Source organism: Megascapheus bottae, chromosome 34 (genome assembly GCF_031878675.1).
Source record: "Megascapheus bottae isolate mThoBot1 chromosome 34, mThoBot2.hap1, whole genome shotgun sequence".
Classification (NCBI taxonomy): Eukaryota; Metazoa; Chordata; class Mammalia; order Rodentia; family Geomyidae; genus Megascapheus; species Megascapheus bottae.
The window spans coordinates 2,418,918-2,432,377 of NC_143542.1; positions in this window are offsets into that span (position 1 = coordinate 2,418,918).

The following is a 13,460-nucleotide window of genomic DNA, read 5'->3' on the forward strand; positions in this document are numbered from 1 at the left end:
ATGCTAAGGAATTTCAGAAAGAGAAGGAATAACAAAAATAAAGTACTTTGAATGGAATGTAAATGAAAACATCACACGCAAAAGTTCGTGTTACTGCTGCTGAAGAAATACTTACAGAGAAATTAGTATAGTAACATAGGAGTCAATGATTTCAACTTTGATCATAAGAAGTGAAAATTATGGTTCCCGCTTGTCATCCAAGGTACTTGAGATACAGAAAGATCCTCTTCTTCTTCTTCTTCTTCTTCTTCTTCTTCTTCTTCTTCTTCTTCTTCTTCTTCTTCTCTTCTGCTTCTGCTGCTTCTTCTGCTTCTGTTTTTGCTTCTTCTTTATCAGTAACTTATCCTTTTTATATTTATGCAGTGTGCACTTGAATCTCTCCAAGGATCATTATTGATTCCTAGTGGCCAGGTTTGGTTATTTTCTCTCTCTCCCTCTCTCTCTCTCTCTCTCTCTCTCTCTCTCTCTCTCTCTCTCTCTCTCTCTCTCTCTCTCTCTCTCTCTCTTCAGATAAAAGTTACTTTCTGTTTTCCACTTGCCATTGTTTGCTTATATTAAGGATTTTAGTACAAAGAATTATGGATTTCTGTAATCCTTGAATGACAGGGAATAATATTAGGTGAAATTATGTACCCACTGAAAATTTCAGCCGGATGTTCTGTAGTGAGTGATTTTTAGAAGATCCCCAGAAAATTGCTACAAATTCTCATGAATTGTTGCAAACATTTGCTCAGCATATGTGCATGGGAGGTCCACACAGCCTGGGAAGATAGCAGGAAGCTGACATTGGCCCTGTGTTCCTGTCACCTCTGAATAATGCCTCTCCTCCTTTGTCTTTCTAATCTCTTACGAGTGTCTTCAGAGCAGACACTGTCCCAGAACCAACCATTGGATCCTCCTGGGGTCTGTGGTTCCTGGCTCTTTTGCAATGTGGGGACCATGGATGGACTGACAAGACAGTCCAACCCTCAGTCTGCCTTTGTTACCTCATTTCTTTTCCAAGTCTGGTTCATCTTGGTCCTTCTCTTTCCTGCACATTCAATGTGATTTAATGGGACTTAAATGGTTCTGGGAGAGTTATTGTTTTATTCTCTGCACATTTCTCAGCAATACTCTTTCCAGAAGGTGTGACTGGGGAGCCGGAGAGCTGAAGGCACAAGTTCATACAGAGCTGTCCCTAGGGATTTCAAGGGTATTGCTTCCAGGACCCTCTATGGATGCTCAAGTCTTAGATATGAAACATCACAATATTGGCATATAACACACATATCCCATAACTTAAATCATCTCTTGATTTTTTTGTAACATCTAGTAATTCAAAATGGTATGCAAATACTTTCTATATTGTACTCTTTGGGGAATAACTACAAGGAAAATATCTATATCTGCACATGTTCTGCACAGATGCAGTCCTTCTCACAAGCATTTTCTTTTTATCCTTTCCTCTCCTCCCTTCTTATCTCTCTTCTTTCTCTCTCTTTCCTTCTTTCTTTCCTTCCTTTCATTTGTGTGCTAGCACTGGTACTTAAACTCAGGACCTGGATGCTGTCCCTGAGCTTTTTTGCTCCAGGCTGGTTCTCTACCACTTGAGCCATACCTCCACCTCCCATGATTTTGGAGGTAAGATTCTCACAGACTTTCCTGCCCAGGTTTGTTTTGTACCAGGGTCCTCAGGTCTCAGCCTCCTGAATAGCTAGCATTGGAGGAGTGAGACACTGGCACCTGGATGAAGCCAATGATAGAGAATTGGCCGACACAGAAAATCAACTCTATTTTTTTTTTAGGATCTTTGGCTCAACTTCCTGTTAGAGCCAAGTTTGCTTATTCTCTCCTAAGTCTCAGGAGGGAAATGCTCACAAAGTCAAAAGTATGCTCTGTTTACATAATAGAGACCAGTTTAGCTTTTGAAAGAAATATCTCTTTTTCAGCAGCTACCTTCTTTGAAAACAATCCAAATGTTTGATTCTCTCCTCAGTCTATTGCTGCTTTTTAGCAAGCCAAAAGAAATAAGATTCTCTTATTTCTTGGGAATCTGTAGGTAGAGAAATATCTTGCCCAAGCTACATATTGAAGTGGGGATCCATAGTATTTAATTTTTTAATAACGTCAATGAAGATCGAAAATCTTTTATTCTTTTTTATTGTTATTGTAAAAGTGATGCACAGAGGGATTACAGTTACATCTGTCAGGTAAAGAACAAAAAAAAAAAGTGAGAAGGTTGCCTGTATGCTCTGTCTGAACTAGAACATTTATGTTGTGCTCTCCATTCTTCTGGTTTCTAGACCTCCAGACTTGGATTGGATGCTATTACCTTCCCAGTTCTTAGATCCAGTCCTTTAACTAACTCCATGCTAGCTTATAGACAGCTGGTCACTGGACTTACTGACTCTATATTCAAATGACTTGATATAAGAGAGACACAGATACAGAGACACAGAGAGAAAGACACGGAGACATAGACAGAAACAAAGGGAGGGAGAGAAGGGAAGGAAGGAAGGAGGGAAGGAAGGAGGGAAGGAAGGAGGGAAGGAAGGAAGGAGGGAAGGAAGGAAGCAAGGAAGGAAGGATGGAAGGAAGGGAGTATAGTGTGTGTGTGTGTGTGTGTGTGTGTGTGTGTGTGTGTGTGTGTGTGTGTGAATCCATTCACCCTATGATCTGCTCCTCCAGAAACTTTCTTACACGGGACCCTCATGTGTATTTAGTACTACATAGATTTCTTCAAGTCTGTCTTGTATTGACCATAATAAGCTTGGGAAGTATATGAGTTTGGAGCAAAGCCAGTTGGTTCAAGGCTGAACTTATTAGTAGAATTTTCTCAGGAATAAAATAAGGCAAGTCTCTTGTTTGTATGTTTTATTGTCTTATCTGGGAACATCTGGAAAGTATTGTTACTTACTCACTTCATTTGTATTGTTTTCCTAAGAAATAAAGAAAATAGAATAGGAAGGAAATACCAAATAATAAGGCTTCCTTTGGTGGGGGCCAAATATCTCTCCTTATCATAGACATATTTAATGATAGATATTGATAAAGCTCTTAACATTGAGTAAGTGAGGACTGGAGTGAGTACATCATGACAGGTTGTTGAGTGATAGTTATGACTTTTGCTAGTAGCAGATGTTCAGTGAGTACCTCGCATGTACGAAATATGATGTTTCATCATTCAGACAGTACAACACTGAAATGCAGCTCCTGCTGCAGAGAGCACATGACCTGCTTGGAGAGATGGCATTAATAGTCTAGGCTAGATGGAAAGAATACAATGCGTTGCTTGGCACCGGGGAAGACTTAGAGCCTTCGGGTACTAAGTGCACTAACTTTCTTAGTCTGCTCCTTCAAGATCAATGTGGTTGAAAACATGGAACTGGGAGATAAGAAGTGCATTAGATGAGCACTCCAAACTGCATAGGTTAAACCAAAACGCACATCATCCGACAGTTTCTGGGGACTGAGAATTCAAGCTCATCTTAACTGTGTAATCAGGGTCTCTCAAGAGGCATAATTAAAGTTTCAGCATGGCTGGGGTTTTAGCTGAAGGTTCCAATGGAAGAAGAATCAACTTCTATGCTTATGCACATAGTGACTTTTTCTTCTTTTTCTTTTTGTTTTTGCCAGTACTGGGTCTTGAACTCAGGGACTGGGCACTGTGCCCTCATTTATTTTGTTCAAGACTAGTGCTTTATCACTGAAGCCACAGCAACACTATCAGCTCTCTGCTGGTTAATTAGAGATGGGGTTTCATGGACTTTTCTTCTCCAGGCTAGCTTAGAACTTCAACCCACAGATCTCAGCCACCTGAGCAGCTAGTATTACAGGGGTGAGCCGCTGGCACAATTGCAAACACATGGTCCTTTTTTACTTTTTTGTCAGTCCTGATGCTTGAACTCAGGGCCTGGGCACTGTCCCTGAACTTTTTGAGGGCTAGCACTCAACCACTTGAGCCACAGCACCACTTCTGGCTTTTTCTGTGTATGTGGTAGCCAAGGAAACAAAGCTTTGCACATGCTAGGTAAGCACTCTACTACAAGACCAGACTCCCAGCCTGTACATGGTTCTTGATAGGCTTTACAGCTTCAAAGTCGGGAGAGTTGACAGCCTCAAAACTCTGAGGTGATGGCCACATTAGTGTACTGACACATTAGCAAGATTTTTCATCAAAATCACCAAGAGGGTAGTTCGAGGGCCAGTGACTCATGCCTGGGACTCTAGCTGTTCAAGAGGCTGAGGTCTGACTGTCACAACTCAAAGCCAGCCCGGGCAGGAAAGTCTGTGAGACCTGAGTGAAGTCAAGACAAGCACACATGTTTTGTGCTGGGGAAGCAGAGCAGAGCTGAATAATGAGTAGAGGCACACATGAATGGCCAAGCCAGAGACACCAGTGGCTCACATCTGTTATCCTAGCTCCTCAGGAGACTGAGATCTGAGGAGCAATGTTAGAAGCCAGCCTGGGCAATCAAATCTAAGAGACGCTTAGGTCCAATTTAAAAAGTCTCCAAAGGGCCGGGAGTTTGGCCTGGTGGTAGAGTGCTTTCCCAGCATGCACAAAGACCCGGGTCCGATTCCTCGGTACCACATACACAGGAAAAACCAGAAGTGATGCTGTAGCTCAAGTGGTAGAGCTCTAGCCTTCAGAAAGCCCAAGGATAATGCTCAGGCGCTGAGCTCAAGCCCCAGGACTGGCAAAAAAAAAAAAGTCACCAAAAAAAACCGATATCGGAAGTAGAGATGTGCCTCATTTGGTCAAGTGTTTAGCCTTGGGTGGAAAAGTTGAGCAAGAGCATGAGGCCTTGAGCACAAGTTCCAATACTGGCACACACACACACACACACACACACACACACACACACACACACACACACGTCCAATGGCCAAGGAATTCTGTATGAGAAGATGAATAAAACAAACAAACAAAACTGTATTTGTAGATACATCTGCTGTGCTCCAAAATAACTCAACTTTCACCCATTCTTTAGACCCAGGTTACAGGTAACGGTAACCCAGAAGGAAAACAGTCAACAAAAGTTCAAAAAGTCAGACGTTTTTCATGACAGTTGTCCTGATCAGTTGGGGACCAGGAACATGGCCTAGTGGTAGTGTGCTTGACTAGCATGCATGAAGCCCTGCGTTTGACTCCTCTGCAGACAGCAGGGATTATAGCTCAAAGCCATCCAAGTTCACAAGATTCCAATCTCACCCAATGGCTGGACCATAAAGGTACACATTTGTCATCCTAGCTGTGGAGGACACAGTGGTGAACTCCTGCCAGGCTAGGGAGGAGAAGGAACACAAGTAGAATTCTATCCCTTGCGTCTGACCCCAGCATCAAGCAAGACACTCCCTGAAAATCACCAAAGCAAAAAGGAGTGGTAGCAGTGGTTCAGTAGCAGAGTTCTTGTCTAGAAAGCATGAGGGTGAGTTCAGTTCCCTAAACAAGGCAGTGAATCAATTATCTATGTAATATCTCACTTTATTTGGCATTATTAGAGATATAGGGAGAGGAGGATGTGTTGGTGATATGCCCATCATACCGCAGTAATTTGGGGAGTATCGTGGATTTAAGTTATCTACAGGGAGATTGTGGAACTAATCCCCTGTGGGTATCGTGGGACAACAATTTCTTAGCTTCTGGAAGTGTAGGATGACATACACAGGGGTAAAATGACTTGCAGAATGTAAGCCATTGTATAATGGTTCAGAAGAACATGTATCTAGCCATATCAGGGAAGACAAAATATACCAGAACCTACGAACATGACAAAACTTTCAAGCAGGTTTTTTTTTTTTCATGGAAATTCTGAAAACTGGGGCTTGAACTCAGGTCCTGTGTGCTGCTCCTTAGCCTTTTCCCCTCAAAGCTGGCACTCAGCTCCGTTCCTGGTTTTTTGCTGGTTAATTGATGATAAGAGTCTCATGAACTTTTCTGCCCAGGCTGGAGTAAAACCGTGATCCTCAGATTTTAGCTTCCTGAGTAGTTTGATTACAGGCATGAGCCACCAGCACCCATCTGCTCTTCTACAGAATGTGGTCTTGGTTTGTTCTGACTGATGTCAAGTTCCCTGTTTCTTCTCATGCTACCACAACACGGATCTGGAGCAATTGCTTCATACACGAATGGGATGTGTTCAGGCCTTCAGCTTCCTGGCTACTGGCTTGCATCAGGAAGGTTTATTCTCTTCTAGGACATGTTTGGAAGCAGCAGCTGTTAGGATCTGTTCAGCTGCTCCACAGCCCGCCCTGCCTCCCTGTTTCTTTCCTCCGTACTGGGTGTGGCAGAGTTCATTACATCTAGGGTTAATGGCTACAGATACAGACGTGAAACTGAGGAACATCCATCACACTGTCAGGACACAACCAAAGACTCTGTAATGGAGTCCCATGGCAACTAGAGCAACAAGGGCTTCTGGATGCTAGCCTCAGTTCTTCCACCCTCCTCTAGGATGAACAAGCAAGAAAAGAAAAAGAGAAAGCAACAACAACAAAAAACAGCCCAAAAAATAATAATAAACCCACCCCTTGTTTACATTTCATTTCCCATAGTTCATTTTGGTAAATATTATATGATCAGAGGCACAAAGGCATTCTCCTAAGAATGTTCTCCTTTGGTCTCACTGTGTATGATGTCTATTCCTATTTTTATTTCTCCTACTGCCATCCAGTAGTAGAAGACCTAAAGAGCAATTGGCATTGCTGTAGGGCCCATCCCCCCCTCTTCTTTTGTGATATGGAAATGTTTCCCCATGGCAGCTAGAGGGGTCTCCTCAGAAAAAAAGCTGAAGTTGTTATCCTGTGGCTGTTGCTTACCTTCAAGACCTGAGTTTTCTTGCCTCATCTGAGGTAACAGGTACACTACTGTAGCTTTATATAAAATAACCATAAAGGAGAAATAACCCAAATCTCCAATTAAGGATGATAGACAACATTGAGCTGTATTTCATGGGACCTTTTCATGACAAAAGAAATCATGGAGGTGAATTCTGAAAACATTAGGTGAATCCAGTGGGTCATTGTTTGAAGCCAGCTTGGGCAGAAAAATCTGAGACATCATGTCCAATACAAGCAAAAAGCTGTGCTGGAGGTATGGCTAAGAACACCAGCTGGACAAGCCAAGTAAGCAAAGCAAGTAAAGCGAAAGACCTTGATTTCAAATCCCTGGACCTACTGCAGAAGAAAAGAAGGGAGGCAGAAAGACAAAGTGAAGTGTTTTACCATTTAACAAGTTTACTTTCTAGTAAAGCAATGCCCACAGGGGCAGACCATAACTCAAACTCATTGAATTATAGCCTAAAATAGATTAACTTCCTCTGTAGATGTTACACTTGAATAAAGCTATGTTTAAAATGTCTAAAATAAAAAAAATTGAAAATTTTCTAATTGAAAAATCACCAAATTTAGTGTGGGTTAGCCCATTCAAAGCCTTCCCTAAATACTGAGCAAATCACCAAGTTCACAGTGCCTTACCAAATATTGGGCTAAAAGCCCAGTCCACAAAGACGAGTAAAGGCTGTTCCGTGACCTCAGGAAGTTTATGGGACAATAGTAAACAGGCTTGTACAAAAAAAAATAGAGAAAGATCCAAAAGAATTTTCAATAGGTAATGGCAGCCTAGCCTGGGAACTCAAAAATGACTCAGAGAAGAGATAAAAACAACAGAGTCATGTGCAAGGCGATGGAGCTGCATGCATTCCTAGGAGAATGTTCACATTTTGGGGGGAGGTGGGTGCAGAAAATATGTCAGACTTGGAGAAAAGTCTTCTTCCTGATGCAGATGCATTGTGTGAGATCAACTGGAAATTGAACTCAGGGAGCCCTTGTGCTTATATTGCAATCTTACAACATTTCTAACCATGTAAGCATGGTGTGTGCTTGCTAAGCTGTTTCTTGACTGCATAGCTCACAGTGGCTCCAGTTGCAGACATCTGCTAGTAGTTTGTGTGTGTGTGTGTGTGTGTGTGTGTGTGTGTGTACATGTATAGCAGAACAACAAGCCAGACATAACTTACTACGGTAGATTTGTACCTGGAAATCCTGGTTCAGGAATGGCACAGAAGTTCTGCAGTTCCTTGGGAAGTCTGGCCAAATTAAAAGGCAATTGAATTTCTTATGCGGGGCTTCCCAGGGGTCTCCCCCTCTCTTCCCATTGACTGGCAGCAGGGAAATAAAATATTAAATCAGAAGACGACCTAATCAGGAAATACTGAAATAACCTTGTGTCTGCCAGATCAAAAGAAAGACAAATTTACATAATTTCATCAACACTTCAGCCATTTAAAAAAAATAGAAATTCTTCACCTCTCCTTTTTTGGTCTCTTCAGATTTTTTGTTGGTGTCTTTAAAAATGTCTTTTCTTCCATGACATGATAGGAAAGGCACTTTCAGAGCTGTAGTTTAGTTATAAATGACTCTGCCACGACTGGCTTTTATTTCCATTTTGTTTCACTGACTGAGAATGTAAATTGAACTTTAGTGCTATTGTGCTTTGTTCAGCTCCTCTTTGGGGAAATGTGTTCTGAATTAAGGTCCACGAGGAAGCCAGAGCAGTCCCAAATACTGCCCTGAAGCTTTTGAACAGCCCCAGAGCCAAGAAAAGATAGAATGTGGTTTTATGAGGCCCAGATGGTGCGGTGGTGTCACGGATGTCTTTATGTGGGAAGGTCAGGGGTTCAGGTTCCATCTGGAAGAGTCTCAGAGCCCTTTTATATCTGGGGAAGAAAGGTGGGTGCCTGGGCAGAAAATGTAGCCACCTGCAGCACGGATGCTGCTGTCTCAGTCTGCCCACCTTGCTCTTTCACAAGAGTGTGAGGAGATATTGCTGTGACTCAGAACTGTTTTCCACCATCTGTGCCTCCATGAATTATCCTGGAAGCAGCTCTTCCTGGCTCATGATTAGAATCTGGTCTCGCCTCTCTCACTGACTTACTCCTGAAGCCAGTAGGAATGATTCTATTTATGGGCCATCCCTATTCAGAAGGCCTTGGAGATGGAATAATCAACAGGAAGGATTCTGAAACTAGTTTCTTTTTCTTTTTACCAAGTCATGGGGCTTGAACTCAGGGCCTGGGTGTTGTCCCTGAGCTTTTTCTTACTCAAGGCTAGCACTCTATCCTTTGAGCCACAGCTCCACTTCTGGTTTTCTGGTGGTTATTTGGAGATAAGAGTCTCATGGACTTTCCTGCCTGGCCTGGCTTTGAAAAATGATTCTCAGATCTCAGCCTCCTGAGTAGCTAGGATTACAAGTGTGAGCCATTAATGCCTGGCTGTTCTTTTTCACACACACACACACACACACACACACACACACACACACACACACACACTAAGCCAGGAATCTAGATTTTTAGGTGTGGAATAGCAAGACATTATTTTCCCTCATCTCTTAGCACTGAGCTGAGCCCATGAAGGGTTGAAACATTTGTTTCCTTTGTCCACCTTATGTTGATTGGTTGGATGTCTGTATATTCAATGTATAGTCCCAAGAGGCACAGTTTACTAACAGGTACAACAGGGCAAAGACACGGGAAACTCAAAGCTGAGTGGCTGATGGACGTGCGTTTTGCAGCATCTCACAAAGAACAGTACCTTTGTAGAGAAAAAAGACACCAAGGCCAGAGCACCGAGGGACAGCAGACATGGAAGTTGGACAGATGGAAAGTGGAAGCAAAGGCTACTTGTGGGGTCAGCGGTATAGGGCCCTCTATAGGCTTCTCAGTCTGATAGGGAGCTAATGAATCTCAAGGTTTAACAGTTACCTCTGCCCTTCCTGGTAAGAGGAGAGGGGACACCCCTGCTCTGCTAGTAGAAGAGAGCAAACACCTATCCTATATCTGCCTCCCCCCAGTTGTCTTCATTTCCAAATCACCTTTGTGCCAAGGGGCTCATGATGGGGTGGCATGTGCTGTCCCATTTCCTCTGAGAATGAGGAATTTCTCCCTGCATCGCAGCCTATGTAAGGGGAGAGGGAAACGTCCCGTGATAGCGGCCCACTCCTCCATATTTAAAAGTAACAAATCTCCCAACACACAATCAGTGTGTTCTTCCACCCTTCTCTGGAGCTGTGGTGGGTCACAGCTGTTAGATTAAGCTGGGAGAGGATCTGAAAAGGAAAAGTGAACATTAGAAACTACAGGGGGGAAAATCCCTTTGTCATCTTTATCGTTGTCGTCGTCCTTGTCGTGTGTGTGTGTGTGTGTGTGTGTGTGTGTGTGTGTGTGTGTGTGTGTGTTGTGTGTGCCAGTACTGGGGCTTGAGCTCAGAGGCACTCCAGGTTGGCACTCTACCACCTGAGCTACATCGCCTAATTTCTGGCTTTTTGCTGGTTAATTCTCCAATTAATAAGAGCCTTATTTTGAGTTGTGACCCTCAGATCTTAGCTCCCTATTTGTCCTCAGAAGGTAGATTAATGGTAGATTAATATAAACTGAGGCAAACCGGTAGCATAAATGTATACAGTGCACATAATAAATGTGTGCTCATTTCTCACTATGCACTATCATTTTCAGGGAGAGGAGTCATTTTGAAATGTCTTATCCTTTCTCAAACATTTTCCCTCCAATTTTTACCATTCATCCATGAGATCTGCCTATGACAATCATTATCATGGTTGTTGCCTACTGATGAGTTATTCCTTCTTCCTCATTTGTTTATTCAAACTTTAATTTATACCCATATGGATTCTCTGATCTTTTGTTTGCTTATTTGTTTATTTTTTTTGAGACAATGTCTTGGTTTGAAGCCAAGCTAGCCATAAACTTGTGATCTTCCTGACTCAGCCTTAAAAAAATGAGTCACTGCATTCAGCTTTCATGGGGCTTTGGTTGAAGAATTCTAATTCAGCTAGGAAAAAAGTAGCTAGTGATTATATTCATTAGTTCTAAGTAGTTTGGTACCCATGGCAGGTATTACACCTCCCATGTCTTTTATTGGGTCAGGAGCATCCCAAATTGTGATTGAGTCAGTGCTGATAATTATTATTGTTCTCACTGGTATGCAACATAACTGTATATAAAGTAACATAAAGACACCATCAGATATCCATTTAAAAATTCTTATTCATGGGATTGGAATATTACTTATCCCATAGAATTTAAATATATATTTAAAATATAGGAATATCTATGTGTATCTCTAAATCTGTCTAGCTAGGTATTTATTAAGGTTGTCAAGTATTAAGCGTAACTTCTTCAAACTTCGTAAACTACTCTTTTTCTACATACCAAGCTGTCACTAGCTATTTTTTTCCAAATTTTTGGTTATCTTTGTGAGGTCATTTGAAGAGTGAGGTTTTGGTACATGACACTTTGCTGAATTTTCAGACTTCCAATCACTTGCATTTCTTTTATCACAGTGAAGGAGCATGTAAAATATTTTGAAATGGAACACTTAGACCTTGCTTAGAACAGGGAGAACCTCAGTTTGTGAGAGTGGTGGAACACTTTTCTCATTCCACCGGCTGAAATTTCCCGTCCTTTTCCCTAGACACACATGTATTTGTTTATACATGAGAATGGTGTTAGGTAGATTATTTTGTTAGCTTGTAAAATATACAAATTTTATTCATAGCTCTCCTTTTGAAAATAGTACCACCAGGAAACCGTGATCTGTTAAAAGTTCCCCCACTACAGTAAAGAATTTTAATTTACTTATGTTTTGGCTTTGAGAAACAAGATTACTTAAACAAACACGCTCAAGATCTCGTGGGCCAAGGACTGGATTAGATTAACCAAGTCCCATTTCTTTACCTAAGTGTAACTCTATGGGACTATTAGCAATACATTAAAACCACATTTGTTCGCCATACTTTATTAAAACTTTGAAGGGAGCATTAACTTAAATCACTTAATTCAGAAAACTCTGGACAGAAGTAAACCTTGGAAGCATTGTTATTTGAGAAAACATTGGTAATGAAGCCACACAGCCTTAATTCTCATTAAGATGAAATGACCTGAGGGACGGTATGCTTCCTGTTCCTGAAGTTCTTCAGACAAAAGGGATGACTGAGGCAAAGCATCTTCCAGGGTGCAGGGGAAGAGGCTGCCATGGGAAGATTCTCACAAGGGCTCAAGGCCTGGTTCTCACTCTCCTCAGGGCACCTCGGGCCAAGCATCAGTTTGTTTAGAACGCTCATTCTAGTTAAAATGTCTAGGCTGGTCTCTTCCTCCTGCAAGAGGCACCTTATTATTATTTCTTCTTCTTCTTCTTCTTCTTCTTCTTCTTCTTCTTCTTCTTCTTCTTCTTCTTCCACCTCCTCCTCCTCCTTTTTCTCCTTCCTCTTCCTCTTCCATTTCCACTTCCTCCCTTCCCCACACCTCCTTTTTCTTCTTGGATTCAGGTTTGAATGCAGAGTCTTGTTTATCTATCACTTGAATCATGCCTCTACTCCTGCTTTTTTTTTTTTTTTTGCCAGTCCTGGGCTTGAGCTCAGGGCCTGAGCACTGTCCTTGGATTTTCTCAAGGCTAGAGCTCTACCACTTGAGCCTCAGCACCACTTCTGGCTTTTTTCTATGTATGTGGTACCGAGGAATTGAACCCGGTGTTCGTGCATGCTAGGCAAGCACTCAACCACTAGGCCAAACTCCCAGCCCTACTCTTGCTTTTTGCTGTATTTTTTCTTTTTGATGGAGACTTGTGGACTTTTGTGCCCCTGTGGGCTATGAACGGTGGCCCTATAGATCTCTGAGTAGCTAGGACAGAGGCATGAGCTACTGCCCTAGCTCCAGTCTGATTTCTTACTTTCAGCCTAGAAAACTGGCGGGATGGTGGGAAAGTGGCGCAGATGAGACTCTGCTTTGTCTGCAAAGCAAAACTCCTCCTCAGAGTTCCTGCATTTCAGGGTCTCTGTAAGAGTTCAAAGGTGCTTATGGCTGTAATTTTTTTTTTTGCCAGTCCTGGTCTTGAGCTCAGGGCTTGAGCACTGTCCTTGGGCTTTCTCAAGGCTAGACCTCTACCACTTGAGCCTCAGCACCACTTCCGGCTTTTTGCTATGTATGTGGGGTACCGAGGAATTGAACCCGGGTCTTCATGCATGCTAGGCAAGCACTCTACCACTAGGCCAAACTCCCGGCCCTTGTGGCTGTAAAATTTTGAGTAGAATTTGAAGTCTGTTTTTTCATTTGTTCATTCATGTGTGTGTGTGCGCGTGCGCGCGTGTGTGTAGTTCTGAAAATCAAACAGAGCTTGTGATGCTAGAACAATGTTTTACCATTGAACTCCAACTCAGCCCTAATTGAAGATGTAGAGTGGTGATAACTGGGCTTCAGTGATTCACTCTTGTTATCTTAGCTTCTCAGGAGTATGAGATCTGAGGCTCCTGGTTCAAACCCTGTCTAGGCAGAAAAGTCTGTGAGACTCTTACCTCCAATTAGACAGCAAAAAGTCCAGAAGTATGGACTAAGTATGGCAGACAGCCTCACCCACTGTGGGGCAGATGGCACCTGGTCTGTTGATGTCCAGGCTGTAAAACAAGA